This window comes from Triturus cristatus, chromosome 3_1 (genome assembly GCF_964204655.1).
Source record: "Triturus cristatus chromosome 3_1, aTriCri1.1, whole genome shotgun sequence".
Taxonomy (NCBI): domain Eukaryota; kingdom Metazoa; phylum Chordata; class Amphibia; order Caudata; family Salamandridae; genus Triturus; species Triturus cristatus.
This window is the reverse complement of record NC_140583.1, coordinates 274,540,144-274,559,627: the sequence shown is the minus strand read 5'-3', so window position 1 is coordinate 274,559,627 and position 19,484 is coordinate 274,540,144. Positions and strand designations below refer to the sequence as shown.

Sequence of the window (19,484 nt, the reverse complement as noted above, 5' to 3'; positions counted from 1 at the left end):
AGACCTGCCATAAACCTAAGGGATTTCAACCAGTTTGTTGTTTATCATCAATTCAAGATGGAAACTATTATCCATCTCAGAGACTCGCTATTACAAAATAATTGGATGGTGCAATTAGATGTACAGCACCCTACCCCCCAGCACCTTGAGATCCGCATGGGTGAGTAGTGCGCTTTATAAATGCATTGATTGATTGATTGATTGATTGATTGATTGATACAGGATGCGTATTTAACAATCTCCATTCACCACCACTTCAGAAAAAGTCTCCAATTCCAGTGGGAGGAAAAAACATCTCAGCCTTCCTCCCTACCTTTCGGCCTATTCTCAGCACCTTGGTGCTTGCAGAAAATTATGAAACCGGTAGTGGCACATCTCTAATCTCAAGGTATCAAATAAATCATTTATCTAGATGAAATCCTTTCAATGGGTCAAAATTTCCAGTCTCTTCAGTCTCAAATTCAGATTACTTGTTCTCTTCTTTAAGATCTAGATTTGCTCATTGATAAGGAGAAATCTATTCTTCTTCCACCAAAACAAATGGAATTCCTGGGGTTCTTTATCAATGTGTAGAGTGTCACTCTACATCTTCCCTTTTCCAAAGTAAAATCAATCAAATCAGAAATTACCCAAACCCTTCAGAAGTCTTCCACCTCTCTCAGGTCTCTGACAAGGATTGTGGTCTTCCGTTCCTATTCCATACAGGCCATCTTTCCAAGACCTCTTCACTATCGGGCTCTGCAACGACTCACAATTCGCCATCTTCGTAAGGCTTAGCTTACTCCAATCTCATAAACTTAGATCACAAGTCTCATCTAGAGCTTCAATGGTGGATAGACCATTTAGATACCTGGCACAGCAGAACAGTTTTCGCTTCAGCCCCAGATTTTGTATTAGAATCAGATGCAAGCCTGACAGGCTGGAGCGCTCGGTGTGGTAAGAGCTCTACTGGAGACACATGGTCTTTACCGGAGATAAAATTGCACATAAACTGTTTAGAGATGCTTGCAGGCTCCTTTGCAATCCAGAGTTTTACAAAACACAAGGTAAAGTATTCTGTTCTTCTTTGGATGGACACCCTCACAGTAGTAAGGTACATCAATCACCTAGGGGGGACGAGATCCAAGCCTGTTGTGGAACTGGCAAAACGTTTTTGGGAATTATGTCTTGATCACAATATCTCAGTCTGTGCTGAATATCTTCCAGGGGTTCTCAATTAAGTTGCATGTTGGCATTCTCGTTATCTTCACGTTTCAAGCGACTGGAGACTCCATCCTTGTATCTTAAACAATTTGTGGAACATATGGAGCCCTTTCCAAATAGACTCTTAGCTCTTGCAACAGATGATTTCCTTCAAGATTGGACTCCAGAAATCAACTACACTTTCCCTCCTTTCCTTATGATCAACAGAGTGTTAGCCCAAGTCAGGATGGAAAGCATTTGTGGTCATAGTGATCCAATTTTGTCAACCACAGGTATGGTATATTCCTCTTCTGGAACTCGTTGTGGATTATCAAATTCTATTTCCTCTATTTCCCAATCTCCTTTTGGCTCCGCAGGGACACAGACATAATCTCGTACAAGACAATTTTCTCACTCTTTCCGATTGGAAGGTGGCACGTCAGTCCAACCTAATACAAGCATTTTGTCGGAAGCTGCACGATAATTCAACAAATCCTGGGCTCCTGTTGCTACCAAGGCCTGCAAATCAGCCTGGTCTCTTCGGTCAGTCTGGTGTGTGGGAAAACCTCTTGATCCCTTTTCATCAGATGTAATTCTTCAAGTAATTCTTTTAGCTTCTCGAGCTAGTGAAGGTAAGACTTATTGCACAGTTAGCCTGTACCATTCTGCTATCTGAGCCAATTATCCTGTTGTTAACAGAAAACCAGTCAGAGAGTACCCTTTGGTTTGTTGTCTTTTATAGGGAGTAAGATTTTAAAATCCTCCTCTTCCCAAGTACATTATTTGTGGGATGTTAATTTAGTATTACAAATGTTTATTTCCTGGCCTGATTTTCTCTCTCTCTCAAAATGCTTTCAGCTAAGTTGACAATGTTATTATATTTAATTTCAATTAAGCGGTTGTCTGATGTAAAAGCTCTAGATATTGCCTCACCTTCAGGTGTGTTCTTTCATATTAGGAAACATACAAAAACAAATCTTACTACAATTTTTTACCCTTATTTTCAAAATCAACTGAAATTGTGTATATGTACATTTTTGAAAACATGCAAACAAAAAAACAACCGTCTCAGAATGTCCTCAGATACGCAACTTCTTATTTCCATCGTAAAACCTCACAAGTCAGTATCTTTCCGTAACATTGCCTATTGGATCAGATGGGTTATGGCCTTTGCCAGTATAGAAACCTCCATATTTTGGGCTCATTCCTCTAGGGTAGCCCATGGCTTCTAAAGTCTTTTGGTTGGGTTCACTTCTATCGGCCTTACTAAGATCGGCTGACTGGTCAAATTATACCACTTTCCGTACTTTCTATTGCAAACCTGTTCATAATGCTTCTTCTGTCGTAATAAGTATGCTTTGAACAAGCATAACATAGGCCTCTGGTCTAGCCAAGTAAGTATGAAGGAAAGTCTTAATTTTATTAAAAAACACAGAGGCGAGTATTATCCCACCACAACATTTATATTGAACATGTGTTTTCCCACCCTTACAGTATCTACTCCGGCGACATCATTTTCTACATAACAATCCTGCACATTTTCTTAAAATCAACATCTCAGCTGCCTCCACTTCTACTTTCACCATTGCTCTCAATTCAAATATTCCTCTGTATGACTCAGTATCCAGAATTTTGAACATTTACCAAGAAATCATTTATTTTAGCTATTGCTATTGTTTTTGTGATTTTGCCTGCTTTACATATTCCTTCAAGGCTTCTCGCTCAAGGAAAGAGAACTGTTCATAGTCAAGATTGGTATTGCAGGGGTTCTGTGGACCTGATTGCCTAATGTTAGATACTACTGCTTTGCTTCTATTAGCTCTGATGGGACTTGTAGGACCCGAGTGTCCCGACGCTAATGATCTCCATCTATCTTATTGTGCTTGACTGTTGCTATTTAAATTAAAGCAAGTTTACAAAGCATAATGCTCGCCTCCGTGTCTTTAATAAATCTAAGACTTTCCTTCCTAATTACTAGGAAAATTTACATTCTACGTTAACACTTTGCTTCGGTTTTGCATTAGGAAAGTAACACAAACCGATGCAATACTCCCCGGGACACAGCTCGGCCGGGACAGACCAATGTTTACTAATTGCTGTACAAATATTCTGCAGGTTTTTAAAAAAGCTTTCAAACATGAAAATGGAAAGGTTATCATGGTGTAATTCTGTATTTGAATTCACCCAGCGCACAGGCGGCCAGGGCCAGCAGAAGAGTCAATTGAAATGTTCCTTATTGCAATTAATTTCTATATCCAAAACCACTCTCCTACCAAATGTAATGAGTATAAACCATTTGTAACTGGTCGATTGGCATTTTCACTAGGATGATTGCCTCTGCCCCCGTCCAACTGACCTCTCAAAGACACTGGCATGTTGTGAATACCATTTCCCGACTAAGCTAGTCAGTGGCGTCAGCAAAACGATGGCTCCTCAATGCAAAATTGTTGCGATGCTCCTGAAATTCCTGCCATCTTGTTATAACAGTGCCTCTACTAGCTTGCTCACACCTCCTAGGCCATAATAAAAATCCCTGAGTTTAATTCACACCGTCATTCAATTTTAGTGACAGCTGTGTTTCTGGCAGCAGCAGACTTTCTAGCCCTAGGGAGGTACAGCTAAGTAGATCTCCTTTAAGGGCCGGGATCTGGTGTGCGGGGACTGCAGACAGGTCGACAGGTCCGGCTTTAGGGCAGTGCGACTGGTGCGGCCGCAATGGGAGCTGACCTGGGGAGGGGAGCGCTGTTTAGCAATAACTAATGATTTAAAAACAGCTGCTGCAGACTTGTACATCCAGTTTTCAGGCAGCATTAAAAATGTCAAGATAACTCTTGTGATAATGTTCCTGCTAGAGAGAGAGATCAGAGTTTTGTCAAGTGGCCGTTTTCACTTGCCATAAAGTAGCGCAGAGGATTAGTATGCCTGCTGCAAAGAACTCTTAGCATGCAAATCACAGATCTGTAGTTTATGTGGATAGCTGAGTGGATTACTGCTTTTGTCACAGAGATGCTTTTGTCGCCACAGTTCATAAGATACAACCCTAATATAGAACAGTCACTGTTACGGACTGTAATCAAAGAGCTGCATGCAAACTGCATAGAATAGGCTACTACATTACGTTTTTCCCCCAGTCTTTTATTATCTATTCCTAATGTTACTGAAAAGAATTTGTTTGGTAGTTATACATTCTTATTAGTAAAGTCATCCTTTACCAGTGCTTTAAAACAAATTAAATGTATGTGAGAGAGTGTCTAAGAAGAGATGAGGGACACTTTTGCACGTTTGTCATGAGGGAATCCAAGAAGGAGGTCCAGGGGGGTGCCAAAGATGATTGTCGCACCCGGCGCGAACAGAGCTAAAGCCGGCACTGGCTGTAGGGGTATATTGTATGCCTGAGGCCACTGCCTACGCCCCTATTCCCTCACCGTTGAGTATTAGGAGGTAACCCTCATCTATTCTGAGCAAATAATGTACTCAGTATCGCATGCCCCACCCAGTTCCTGTAAAAGCAACTTGAATTTTTCTGAATTTTGAGGATCATTCCTGACCTGTTACCAATCAATCTCTTAGGCTCAGTATCTACCTGAAATGGTCACCACAGCCGTCCATGGACAATTATAAGAGTGTAAAAATATTTTCAGAATGTTTAAGATTACCCTAAATCTGAGGTCATAGCTCGGCAAAACTCTCCAACGCAGACCTAACATTTCAGCATCTCACGATAAATGTTAGGTGCTCGGATATGTTCCTCCATTCTTCAACATTTTATTCGATTTAAAATTAAACAATAATGACAAAAAAAATTTAGATGGTGCTTATTACACCTGCTTTGTTGTTGCACAGTGCTGTAAAAACAGATGTTAGCACTACCATCCAGTTTAATAGTACAAGTAGCAAACTCCGAGTGAATGTCAGCATTGTGATGTCATCGGTGATGTCATAAATGATGCCATAGAACATGGTACGACTGATGTCATATGTGAGGTCATAAACAGTCATGGCAGGGGCGCAAGTTATAACTGGTGAATTTCTGTGGATATTTTACTTCAAAACATTAATGTTGTCACTGACAAATTCAACTAACTATAACATTACTTTAACCTTTGTTTTTTCAGTGAATTTCTAGGGTTTTAAAAAAAGTAAAGTAATACTTAATTACCATATGTAATGCGACCCCCACACAGCTGATGGTTGGCTGTAGGTCCTGCAGTCAATCCCACCTCCATACAGCCAACCCCACACTTTGGGGGATTGGGCATAGGGCCTGGCCCTGGGACCCCCATCCCCATGACCATTTCTAACAACAAAGGGGAGGGGGCCACTTGGACCCCTCCTGTCGCCTCTTTAGGCTCTGGGGACCCCATCCCAAAGCACAGATGGGTGGTGCACGTGGTCCCTCCTCCCTGGGCCATTTTGTCTTCAGAGACCCTATGCCCGGTATAGTTTGCAAGGTGAAGGGGCATGCAGCCTTCTTCCTTGGACTGATTTTGGCCTCAGTGACCCCATCCCGGCGACCCAGTGTTCTTTTGAAAGGGGGGGGCAAGCAGCCCTCCTCCCCAGGCCGATTTCGGCCTCAGGAATCCCATCCCTCGAGGCCCAGCATAATTTTCATGGGAAGGGGAGCACACATCACAATGGGACTCCTTCCCAGTGTTTTAAATAAAATAAATATATATATTGTTTTGTCACCAGTAGGTGATACTACCTAGGTACTGCCTTTGTATGGTGATGTACCCAAAATAATTTAAAAAAGTGGTTTGGGCATCCCGTTATGTGTTGTGCACAGGGACAAAGGCCATGTGTAAGAGGGGACTGGCTGTGCCCCAGTGGGTGTAAGGTGTGGAAGCTGAGCCTGGCTACAGGCCAGGCCTTGTGGCTAACCATCGTGACTGAAGGAAGTGCACAGCAGGGTTGGCCATTGGCAGAGGGTTAGGCAATGGTCAGGTTCTACAGCTAACCCCAGCTGTGCTCGGCTGAAGGTTCTGCACAAAGGGGGCGTAACTGCCATGCAGTTGCGGTGGGGGTAACCAGCTATGCAGTGGATTGAACATAGTGCTACACTCAAGCCATTCCTTTTGGCCAACCCCCCACTATGCTAAATCCTGCCCTCCAAGTGGTTGGGGGCATGGTCTGGGGGTTGGCCCTGTGGGCAGGCAAGGCTTTACAGCCAACACCTGCTATGCAATGCTACCCCTCAGGGGTTGGGTGGAGGGCTTGTCCATGGCAAAGTGATCAAATACATAGTGGTCTGCTGACCCCTGCATGTCACCATATGTGTGATGGCAGCCATTTGTAGCAGATTTCAATTTGCCACCTGTCTCATGAATATTTTAATATTGATGAGGTAGGTAAAATTGAGACCCATTATAATCCAGTATTATGTGAAAAAATCTGTTAGTACATGGGTGAACTAGCAAAGTTTCATTGGAGTTGCAAAAAAATGTGCTCATTTTGCGATCCTTTTTGCAAGTCTCATGGAACAAGGTCCATAGTGACGTACTTTGATAGTAATGTAAAAATATGGCAAACAACACATATTGTTCTTATTTTTAAAACATTAGAGGTGATTCTAACAAGAACCTTTTTTCTCTATTTTTCAACAATTTATATATAATTTGTCTGGAATTTTTCTTTTTTATATACTGAACTAAAAATAACAACAAAATACGGTGTAAGAACTTTGGTGCAAAAAATATGTTTTGCAGGTTGCTTAATGGGCTCTTATCTGGTTTTTGTAAACTGTGACAATCAGTATTCCCACAGAAATTACCTTACCAAAGTCAAGGCAATGAAACCTAATTAGGAAATACCAAGAGTCAAAGTCGTGTTGGTGGGCAGCAGGGATATCTAGGGAATGTGTCCTTGTGTAACGAAACTGGTGCTATGTAAAGCGCTCTGATAACCGATATCTTCGGGTCTGGTCCGTGCTATATAAAACTCTAAAAAATAATAAATAAATAAAAAATGTGTATCTCCGGGTTGCTCCTGCTGGACGACTTCAGAAGAAGTTGATGTTCCATGCTCTTCTTGTCTTCTGTATTTCCTAGCATTAAATTGGCGTTTATGCAACTCATTGAATGCTTATGCATTCTGGAAATGCTGAAAGGGTACTTTTTACCTATGCTACAGCTAAACTCCTTATGGCACAGGATACAGGTGACCTATTTGGCAGACACCTTTTTTTATCCAGATGGTATGGAGAGTATGGAGAAAAACTCCAATACAATTGCCTTGGGAGAGGTCCTCTGCTTATGTACCTTATCCTGAGGTTGCTCAGGTTGTCCCTGGTTTCCAGCAGAAGCCATGTTCCAGAAAGTTCTAACCTTATTTGATTAACTTCCCAAAAAGTGAGAATATTCTCAGAAAAAAAAGCAGACAGTGTATACGATGCATACACATTCAAGTGCAGATGTGGTACCAATAGGGCATACAAATAAAGATAACAGCCATCAAATTGGCCACTCTTGCCAAACTACTCAAAAAACAAATTCAGAGGTTTCAGGAAAAAAACCACAAAGCAATTTCAGGAACACCATTTACAGATTGCAATTTTACAAAGGGAGATTGTTGACCAGAGAAGCCAAATGCATCATGGTTTCTGGACAATCTCCAGAGAAACCACCACCTATCTATCTATTCTCAGGACCTGGCCACGCTGTATCATCACAGGATTATGATAAGATAGCTCTGAATCAACACCAATGACAATATCTGCTACTAGGCTCAAAAGGAAATCAGTAGACTCAAAGTTGTATAAGTTACCAGCTAGGAAAAAGAACCCTGAACAGATTTCTTGGTATGAAAGTAGAACTTTACTCAGAAAGCATGCATTTGATGATTTAGTGTAAATCTTCTCAGCAGTTTTTGAGATATTAATATTTTTAAAAGTTCAGAGTGGGCTTTAAAAGGTTAACACTTTTGTACATCTTGGCCATTTTATTCACAGGGGATTTTGGGAACAGATTCAAGAAAACCTGCAAATTTAAAAATAAGCAAAGTAGGTATTGGCTGCTAGAGGAGGGCTGCAATGTTGCAGGTAGACCGCACTGCCCAATGGCTGCTGTACACTCCCTCTAACTCAGTCTCTCCCTTTCTCACTCACCCAGTGTTTCACTCACTCCTTCTCCTTCACACCTTTCTTCACCTTCAGTCCCTCCCCAACAGTCTCTCTCTCTCTCTCTCTCTCTCTCTCTCTCTCTCTCACCTTCACACCCACTTATTCCCTTTCACTTATTTCCTCACTTTCACGCACTCTCCCGCTCACTTTTTTAGCAACTTGGGGAAATAACAGCAATGAAATCTCAGTCATGTACAAGCATTATAACGCTTGGCTTGAACAGAAGCTAAATGTTGAGAGGAGGAAGCGAGACATACAGGAGGTGAGTACATCTTCTTCATTGCTGCAACATGGCTTCCCTCCTGGAGAGACTTTGCCTGAAGATATCCCACAGGAGTTGCAAGACAAAACTGATCCATGTTTTGCAATAGTGGGAGCGCATTACTTCTTGTTTGGCACAATCCTCATTGCAAAGAGCAAAGAGGAAGAGCATGAAAAAACCAAGTGTTTCTCCATTAGAACATCTGCAAAAAGATTTTGGGGGGACTTTTTTACCCCAGTTTTTTCCCATTGTTCAAGTTAGATTTCTAAAAGAGTCAAAACAAACAAACAAACAAAATGGAAACAGTCATATAAATATTTTTAAGCCACTTAGCAGCCAAAATGGACAGAGTGCCAACTGCAGCAGTCAACCACCACATTGTGCACAGGAAAAAGAAGAGAACGAGGTTGTATATATATTTGTCAAGAAGAGCAGAACAATCGGCCAAGGGGAACAACCTTTACAACGCAACTATTACAACGCACTACACTTACAACGCAATTTTTACAACGCAACATCCACCACAACGCATTCCATTACATCGCATGACACTACAACGCATTTTTAAAAACTACCTTTACAACGCATTCCATTACATCGCATACTACCTTTACAACGCATACCATTACAACGCATAATATTACACTACACTAGCATAATATTACACTACACTATCCAACACTTACCCTAATGTTGCACCCCCTGGAGTTAGAATAGTAATTTTTACCCCTATACTATCCAACACTTACCCTACTGTTGCACCCCCTGGAGTAAGAATAGTAATTTTTACCCCTATACTATCCAACTCTTGCAATGCAGGGCCAAAGGCCATGTGCAGTGGGAGTTGGCCAACCGCAGTGATACACCTAATGGTCTGCTGGCAGTCAAACCCTGTAGTACACTGCAAAAGGCAGTTCACAGCAGGGTTGGCCATTTACAGCTGGTGACTGTAGACTGTGTGGGCAACCTCCCACTAGGGATGTAAGCATGACATGGAGTTAGGACATTATTGCATTATAAAAAAATCCATGAAATTCACTGAAAAAAACAGTTGGAAACAGAGTTATGGTTCTGGGTCAAATGCGTCAAACCACTAAAGTTCACCAGTTATGGTTTGTGGCACAAACCATAGCTCACACTACTCCCTTGTGCTACGTGTGACATCACACATTATATCATTTATGACATCATTTATGATATCACTATTGACGTCACTGATGACATTGCTGCACCTAACAAAAAAAATATGGAACAGAAACACAGAGACATAGATACAGATAGAGCTAGACTTATAATGAGGATAAACAAAAAAAGAGAAGAAGCATTAAAAAACTGCAAACAGCCTGAGTAGCTAACTTACAGAAAAAACACATAAACAAAGCCAACAAAAATTCACTATTATAACTGTATTTATAGAATAGGAACTGGAATACTAAACTACTTTCAAATTAAACTGAAATGTTATATTGTATTCTAAGACGGATCACTGCTATTTTCTTAAGTCACAGTGTCATATCAAAGAGATTAAGTTAATTGGTTTAGAGTTTTCTATTAGTAGGGAATGACACTTACATGCTCAGAAGCCAAACCCCAGTCATTGTGCAATATCAGTATTTTCAATGGGATTCAGTGACGTTGCTTCCCCATCACAGTGATTTACAGCACCTCTTGTCCAGCAGGTAGAGGTACATGTCTTGCAAGTCATCAGCTCCTTTTCTCAGCTCAGCATGTGCTGAAAGACAGCAACTCCAAGCATAAAAGTGTCCATTCAAATATACATCCACCTGTGAACACACACACAAACATGATCCATCCACACACATATACACACATCAACATACCACAGACATACACGTATAGCACATATACAAAATCCCATTAAGTCACCCATACACTCTCAAACTGATCATCTTTCATCCTTGCACAAATACCCATCAATGCCAGACATTATCCTTTTACATGAATTCTCTCTCCGCAAACATTCTTAATTCATCTACTCATGCATCTGTCCCTTCATAAAAATTCAACATTCTTCAAAACATAAATTCAAGAGCCATTCAGCCTCCGACTCACCCAAATGTCCTCCAACTCACACCACCATCCTCCCATCCACTCTCCATCCACTCATGTACCTATTAGTACAGCCATTCACCTCTCCACTCAACCATTCATACTTAACTATACGCTTACCAAACAACACCATCATAGTGAAATGTATACATCAATTAGGCACATGTGTTTGTACCTCTGTTGTAATAATATAGATCTTCTGTATCATGCTGTACCTGTTCTAGGAGTCAGGGAAGCTTGCACTGCCGCCAACACTGTGCCTGTTCCATGAGAAATGGGACCTGCACTGCTGATGCCCATCTGTACTTGTTCTCTGAGGGTTGCTTACAGCTCAGTTGGAGTACTTTACTTGTTGTGTGAGAGAGAAGCTTGCACTGGTGGTACTGTGCAGTACCTATAGTGAGAAGTAGAGGCTTACACTGTTGCTGCCGTGCTGTATCTGTTCTGTGAGAGAGAGAAGCTTGCACTGAAGCTGTTGTGGTGTACTTGTTCTTTATGTTAATATTTAGGGGGTTTATAGACGCAACAGCTAGGTTCGCTTGGGATAGTTTCAACTAACTTAGATTTAAACTATAAACAACAAATGTTAGCACAGAAATGGAACACCAAATAAGGGAAGAATGATTCTTATCAAACCATTTATTTTTTCCCAATTTAGATGTCTGCAAGCAAATGATTTGTAATATTTGTAAACAGTTTTTTGTGGATAGCGCTGTTTCACGTTACATCATATAACTTTATCATGTACATCCTAACAATTTGGTACTATACATTGATGTGCTGTGTTCTTTAAGACGTATCAGATCACAATATACTTGCAACGCCATTTCCGTTTACCTTAATCGTAATGGGAAGAATGATTCTTAACAAGGAAAGGTAATTAGAATAAACATAAAATATATAAACCCTAAAGCAAACCAACTAATTGTAGAATTGAAATTTTCAATTACCAACAGTTTTTGTAGATCAAAACATCAATCTTTTCATTATAGAAACAGATATTATTTAAGCAACACAAAAGAGCTGACAGAACCTATACAGTGTAATAGGCTGCCATTTGTGCATATATATATATATATATATATATATATATATGTATATATATATATATATATATATATATATATATATATATATATATTCACTTAAAAAACCATAGGTTTCACACATGTTATAGTTAGCTGTACATTTCACTCGTAAAAAACTAATGAAATTCCACGTTATAGTTAGATCAGGTAACTATAACTTGCGCGCCCACAATAAACTGCTGATGACGTCACATATTACATCACTCATGACATGGTCAGTGACATCACTCTTCACATCAATGATGACATCTGAAATGACACATTGTGGATTGCGGTCGCGCAAGTTATAGTTACCTGATCTAACTATAACGTGGAATTTCATTGGTTTTTTACGAGCGAAATGTACAGCTAACTATAACATGTGTGAAACCTATGGTTTTTTAAGTGAATTTGCAAGGTTTTTTAAATGCTAATTCCTAACTATAACGTGTGTGAAACCTATGGTTTTTTCAGTGAATTTGTACGGTTTTTTAAATGCTAAGTTATGTATTTATTTTTTATTTTTTTTTCTGGTTTTTCACCGTGCGCACACCCTGCACGGAGCGCGCTTACAGATATATATATTGATTTAAATGCTATTTTCTCAGGACCTACTGAACAGATTTACACCAGACCTGCAAAAGGCACATCTCTGACCTGAGGACTACCTCTCTGCCAAATTTCAAGTAATTCTGTTCAGCCGTTCGGGCTGTAGCTCGGACTAAAGGTCCTATGGGAAAATGCATGGGGAAAACGCATTTTGGGACCCCCCTTTTTTCTCAGCCCCCGCTTGACGAATCCCCCCGAGACTTTCAGGGTAGGAGCGGAGCAGAGCGCCCCACCTATTTTGAAAATTTCGTGAGGATTCGTCAACCGGCGCCAAAGTTATTCCAAATAGAATGTTGCGGATTTCCTATGGAAACACGGTCCTAACTATAACTATCTACTGGCGACCGCCAGTAGATAATATATATATATATATATATATATATATATATATATATATATATATATATGTGTGTGTATATATATATATATATATATACACACATATATATATACACATATAAATATATCATTCCATACATATTGACAAATAGACCAAAAGAAGAACACAATACAACATTTTTTAGATCCTGAAATCAAACACAGCATAAGGCAGTCAATATAATTTAGATAGAAGTCGTTGTTTCGGCCCAGCGATAGAATGGACCAGGGTCATCATCAGGACGAAATGTTGCAAAAAAAAAACAATTAGAAATACAAGCCAATTACAGAGAGCACAACAAGTGCACAATACACCTACAGAGGATGTACAAAGAGGAAGAATGGTCTGTTTTTTCTTCTTAATAAAGAGGAATAAATAATGACGACTAAAAAAAAAAACAATTACACCTACAGAGGCCAATAAGTAGGCGTAGACCATAAAAATTTAAGTTACACTGATTTCAGCAGTAGATAGAGTGAGTAAGCAATACCCCAACCACTGCTTGGATATTCTTAAATGTAACCGCACACTACCAAACTTGTGCAGATCACACAAATGGCACTATAGTAGGCACAGATCCTTGAAGTTGCTGAGTAAAAACGCAGTACTGAATATCCAAGCTGTGATTAATATCCTTCTCAGGCCATGACTGCTGTGGGAAAGTGTTCCAGTCTGCTCTGTTTCAGGCCTGGGTCGGTGCAACTCTCACCACACAACCTGAAATTCTAGAGCTCCCTCCAGAAAACCATATTGATGCCCAACCTAGAATGGACACCTGATCAACACAGCTGAGTGCAGCGCAGAACCCCTGGACTCAAGCAATCCACCAGCCTCAGCCTCCCAAGTAGCTAGGACAACAGGCACACACCAACCATGCCCAGTGTTCCAGTCTTTGGCAGCAAGGTGAGAATAGGAGCTACCACCCCTTTGTTTCTTTCTGACGTTGGAGATGATCACCAGAAGAGAATTAGAAGAGCGGAGGGATCTGGGCTGAAGATAGGCAATCGTCCTCTTAGCTACGTATGGGGGACCTCACCTTCACTTTGATAGGGAGCCAATTCAGTTCTCTCAAGTGCAGTTGGGTGTGCATCCTTCTGGGCAGCTTTAACAGAAGACAAGCGGCAGCATTCTGCACCAGCTGCACTCTTCTCAGAAGATAGACCGGTAACCCTAAATAAGGAGAATTAGTATAATTCAGCCTAGAAGTTAACAGTGCTTAAATCACTGTGTTCTGCCGCGAGATGGGAAAAGGATGGAGGAACTACCTCAGGTTCTTTAAAATTTCGAAACAGAAGCCAACAGCACTCGCTATCTGGGGGGCAAAGGTGGCTGCACTGTCAAACTTCACTCCCAGGTTACGTCCCACCAAGGCAGGGGCGGGTGGAGGCGGAACCTCATTGAGCCAGATGTTATTATCCCATCACGGTGAAGGGATCCCAAAAAGCAGTACTTTGGTCTTGCTGACATTGCACTGTAAGTTGCTATTGTACATCCAGTAAAACCCAGCCACTATGAAAGTCTTAAAACTGCTCAATGCTTTTTTTTTAATCAAGTGTGAGGAGCAATTGAGCATCAGTGGCATAGGAAACTATTCGTATGCAGAACGTTTCAACAAGGAACATCAAAGGAGCCATATAAACACTAAAGAGTGTAGGACTAAAGGCTGATCCTTGAGGTACCCCAAAGCTCAGTGGCTTTGGTTCGAAGGTGAATGGAGCCACCCACACAGATCGGAGCCTGTCTGTGAGAAAGGAGCTCAGGTAGGTCAGTGGTGGGCCACTCACAACTAAGACCCCAAGACCCTGCTGCAGAAAAATGGGGAGCTTGAACAAAAGATACACATGTAGCATTGTTCTGTGAGGGATGAAAACTTGCACTGCTAATGCCAACTGCTAATGCCGACCTGAGCTTGTTCTGCGTGTGAGGTTTCCACTGCTAACTGTGCGCTGTACCTAGGAAACTTGCTCTGAAACTGCCCCTCTCAGATCTCAGAAGCATTAATCACACACACTCTGGTGTACCTGTCCTTTTGTGCCCTGGGAGTACACCTCGCCATAGCATCTAACCTTGATTGCAAGCATGCAGGGGCTCTCCTTGTCTTCTGTGACGCAGGGGCTCTCCTTATCTTCTGTGATGCAAAGGCTCTCCTTGTCTTCTTTGAAGACCTGCAGGAAGGGTTGTCGCTTTTCTCAGATAACAGCGCTGGACATTGTAACTTTGCAGTTACAGAAGGACAGTGAGATGGTATTTCTATAACAGTTGGTGAGGATCCTGTGTAGTCTTTTTTAACATAACAATTCTTCATCTGTTTTAATTATAATCACTTGAGAATAGTCTAGATAGTGCTAAATTCCTTTCATGTATTTTGATCTTGTAGTTGGTAATTTACGTTGGATTCCCCTAATTGGTAAGCATACCTGACTGTGATAAATTTTCCTGATTTTATTCACCTGAATTGGCAGGAAAATAACCAGACCAATAACTGGTCACAGTGTCAATCCTTATGAAATATGCTATGTTATGTTAGCAAGTTTTATAACACGCACAGCTACTCAAAGAGTGTCCCGGCGCAAGCCCAAGTAAAAATGGAAAGAGACAGAGAAAAATTCAGTTAAAAAGAAAAGTTTTAAGCTTTTTCCTAAACTCAATGGGATTCTGCAAGCTCCGTAAAACATACAGAAGAGCATTCCAAGCCACTGCTGCCAGATATGCCAAAGACCTGCCACCTCTCCTTTTCAGGCGATATCTGGGCAGAGAGGCCATTAGCATATTAGCATATTTGAAGATTGTAAGGTATGTATAGGCACATGCATCAAGGTCGGATTTTGCAAGTCCTTAATTGCAATTATTAAGGAATCGCAATTAAGGACTCGCAAAATCCTATGCATGTAGGAATCGCTATAAAAATAGCAATTCCTACATATTCCTTATTTGTAACTCACAAATTGCCAGTCGCAAATAAGGAATGGCTTCCCCTTCATTCCTATGGGCCCATATGGCACTTTGAAAAATGCACTTTTGTGCATTTTTCAAGGTTTTAGCAAATTACCATCAACTTGCAGTTGATGGTAATCAGCGTTTCCTAAATGCGAAGTCACATTTAGGAAAGGCTTTGATGCATCCCAAATAGGGAATCACAATTTGCAATTTCCTAAAAGCATTCGCAATTTAGGTCATCGCAAAATTCGTGATTCCCTATATTGCGAATGGGTTTTGGGTTTGATGCATCGGAAATGGCATTTTACCAGCCGCAAACGGGCCAATTCGCAGAATCGGCCCGTTTGCGACCGGTAAAATGCTTGATGCATGTGCCTGGTAATGCTTAATCTCACATTTGAATTTAAAGTAAAATAGGTCAGTGGGTTGATGCGTTTGTTACAGATACCCTTACGCAACCTTTGCCTCCACATTCCTTTTTCTTTTGCATCTTCCTAAGGGCCCCTTGTCATTTGCTGCACATGGGGTGGTTGTAGTGAGAGATGTTGACTCAATGTCTCCTATCTTCTTCCTGCCTCAGCCCGGTTCCATCTACCCTTTCTATCGCTAGCTCCCTTCAAGTCATGCTCTTATGATTGTATTATTGGGGTTTTTTTGTCACACACCCGCTCCTTCGCTAGAGTATGAGGAGACACAACTCACAGGCCTATCAGGGACATCAAGATACAAGCCATCCATCCGGCTCAGTGCTTGCTCAATAACACAAGCAGATTAGCCATGCTAACAGTGCACCCAACAACATCAGTAGTACACATCAGGCACAACTTTTAACACCATCATGTATACAAACAGCTCTAAGTCATGCAGTTGGTTAAAGGTTTGCTACAATAACAGCACCTTCAGGTCACCGTATAACAGTACACATTCGACACAAACCCTGCCACCAACATATGCAAAGTAAGGATCAAAGCCATACTTTTGGCTAATCGTTTGCTGCTCCCTCAGTAGTAAGTCTTTTCAAGTTATACTGACACATGATATTGTATCATTAATCTACATATCATGATGAAAAGGTTAAATTAAACCTTCCACAACCACAAACACATAGAATGGCATCATAGCCTCAGAAATAAAATTTGCGGCTTAAAACATAACAACCCTAGAACCTGAGCAACGACAACTGTACACCCCCAGGAGAACAAAACAAACTGCAATGTCCTCTGACACAATTTGAAGCACATACCTTCCTATCTTTGAATTTGTGATACAATTTCTAATTTTTAAAAAAAAGCAAACCTGGATTGACACTCTTGGGCATCGGCCATTTATCCAAGAGGGTGGTTAGGTAGGTGCCCATTTTGCTGTAAGGGGCCGGGCACTGTTCTGACCCAGGCCTTCATTTTCTCACCAACTACAGTGGTGCCTGGAAGTTCTGCTGGAAGACCTGTGGCTGTGGTGCAATAGACAGTGACCAGTGCATCCTGTCCTTTTGCCCTTTGGAGCTTTAAACCAAAAGAATTTTAAAACAAAGGATTTTAAAGTGAGCCCAGTCAAACTGTAGGAGAGGTTGTGGGGTAACGGACAGAGCTGCCGACTTTGGAGCTGGGGAACCAGGTTCTAGTCTCGCCAATGTTCCTTCAGAAACTTGCAGAACTGGACAGGTGCAAGAGAGGAAAAATATGCAGGAGGTGAGAAAAGGAGAAGCTATGCTCAGCACGGCAAACGACAAAACGCGCAATGTAAATGTACCTACCTGGTATGCGCATAATGCGTGTCAGCCACTGGTGTGGCCCCTAATGCTTGTGGGCAGTCTAGGTGCTCTTGCCCTAACTTCTTCACTGTCTGCAGTGTGTGAGGGAGTAAACATGCACCTCAGAAGGTTGCATCTGGGATAGGCATATTTTACAAGGATTGGAGGTGGTAGTGTTTGGAAAAGTAGTGTTTTAATAAGGAAGCAAAAATGAAAACCAGAGCAACCATTACTGGTCACTAGAGCATTGAGACTGTTTGCTCCGAGCAGCTAAATGCATGTATTTATTGTCATACATTCTTGAATTAATTGAGCTACTCACTCCTTGCCCATCCAACTATTCATTTGTTCAGTAATGTAAGCATGTCTTCCAATCTCCATCCATCCATTCATTGATTGATGAACGCATTCATGGTTACATCCATTCAGCTGCCCATCTATTCATCCATTCTTTTATCCATTCCTGCTTTAATGTCTCCATACATGTGACCATTAAACCATCACATTCACCCATCTAGTTATCTGTTTGCCAATCCATTTTTTTATTGATTTTTTCAAGCCTTCATGGCTGCATTCACCCATTGTTCCATTTGTTCATTCAATGGTCATTCAGTTATTCGTCATCCCATCGACGGTGCAGTCGATAAAGGGAAACAGCGTTTATAACGCTGTCAGAACAACGTGGTGCCATTGCAACACAGTCAGTACAATGACAGCATTGTTACCACACGTTCCATTACAATGCAAGTCATTACAACGACTTGCTTTAGGGAACTTTAGGTGTTGGATTTTAAATCCAACACCCTCCCTACTGTTGCACAGACTGGAGTTAGAATAGTAAAATGTACTATTCCAAACTCCAGCGCTTCCCTAAAGCAAGTTGTTTTTAATGACTTGCGTTGTAATGTAACACGTGGTAACAACGCGGTCATTCTATTGACCGCATTGTAAAGGCATATGTTGTAAATGCATGTGGAAAAACCTCATACATTCATCGATAAATAGTGCACAAGGAAATTTTCCACTGCTCTCTACTTGCCCTACATTTAAGGGTTTTTCAATGCACCATGAACTTCTAAAAGAGATCCACATTAGTGCACCCTGTCTGGGAAGTCTCCTTTTCTCTGTGAATGACTGACGGCTTAAGCTTCAGGGCCATGCCTGCCGTGCACTAGCTGGTGAAGATCATTGGCCTTGGATTAGTTGGGAAAGTCCATTGGTCTTGGTTGTGCATAGCGCATTATTTATTACACTTTAAAAGTTAATGCATTTGATTATATTGTGAACAAAGTACTGCAAAAAGCACAATTGTTTCATTGTTTTTAAAAACGTTCTTGGGGTACTCTTCATAACCCTTCTTGAAGTGGCCTGCTTCGCTCACTCACTACGTGGATATGGGATAGTAACACAACGTTTGTACTGGCTGCTTGTGGTGCCCAGTCAGGCCCTGTTTGAAAGGGAGAAATTAAGAGGCACCACTGGACTGTCTCGTTGTTTACCTCTCTGCAGTGAACAATGAGTTTATGATCTATGTTGCTTCACACTTTCCTTTCCTGGGATTTTAATCAATCAATCATAGCATTTGTAAAGCGCACTATATACCCGTGAGGGTCTCAAGGCGCTAGGGAGGGGAAGCTGCTACTGTTCGAAGAGCCAGGTCTTGAGAAGTCTTCTGAAGGTCAGAAGGCCTTCGGTCTGCCATAGGCGGATGGGGAGGGTGTTCCATGTCTTGGCGGCGAGGTGGGAGAATGATCTGCCACTGGCGGTCACTCTTCGGATGCGGGGGACGGTGGCGAGGGCGCGGTCTGCAGAGTGGAGCTGGCGGGTGGGGGTGTAGAAGCTGAGTCGGCTGTTGAGGTACGCTGGTCCAGTGTTGTGGAGTGCCTCGTGTGTGTGGGTGAGAAGTTTGAAGGTTATCCTCTTGTTGACGGGGAGCCAGTGCAGGTCTCCCAGGTGGGGTGTGATGTGGCTGCGGCGAGGGATGTCGAGGATCAGGCGTGCGGAGGTGTTCTGGATGCGTGGGATTTGGCTGTCTTATTTCATTCAACGTGTCTTTCCACAGCAATTCCTTATATTTCACAGCCTCCACTCAGCCTCTTCTCCCTGATTCC

The 19,484-nt window shown here is 41.6% G+C and overlaps 1 non-coding gene across 1 annotated transcript; it reads right to left on the bottom strand.

Annotated features, from left to right (window-relative positions):
- Positions 1-13,280: 13,280 nt before the first annotated feature.
- Positions 13,281-13,568, bottom strand: LOC146860093 (signal recognition particle RNA). Its single transcript, XR_014979418.1, has one exon.
- Between the last annotated feature and the right edge of the window lie 5,916 nt (positions 13,569-19,484).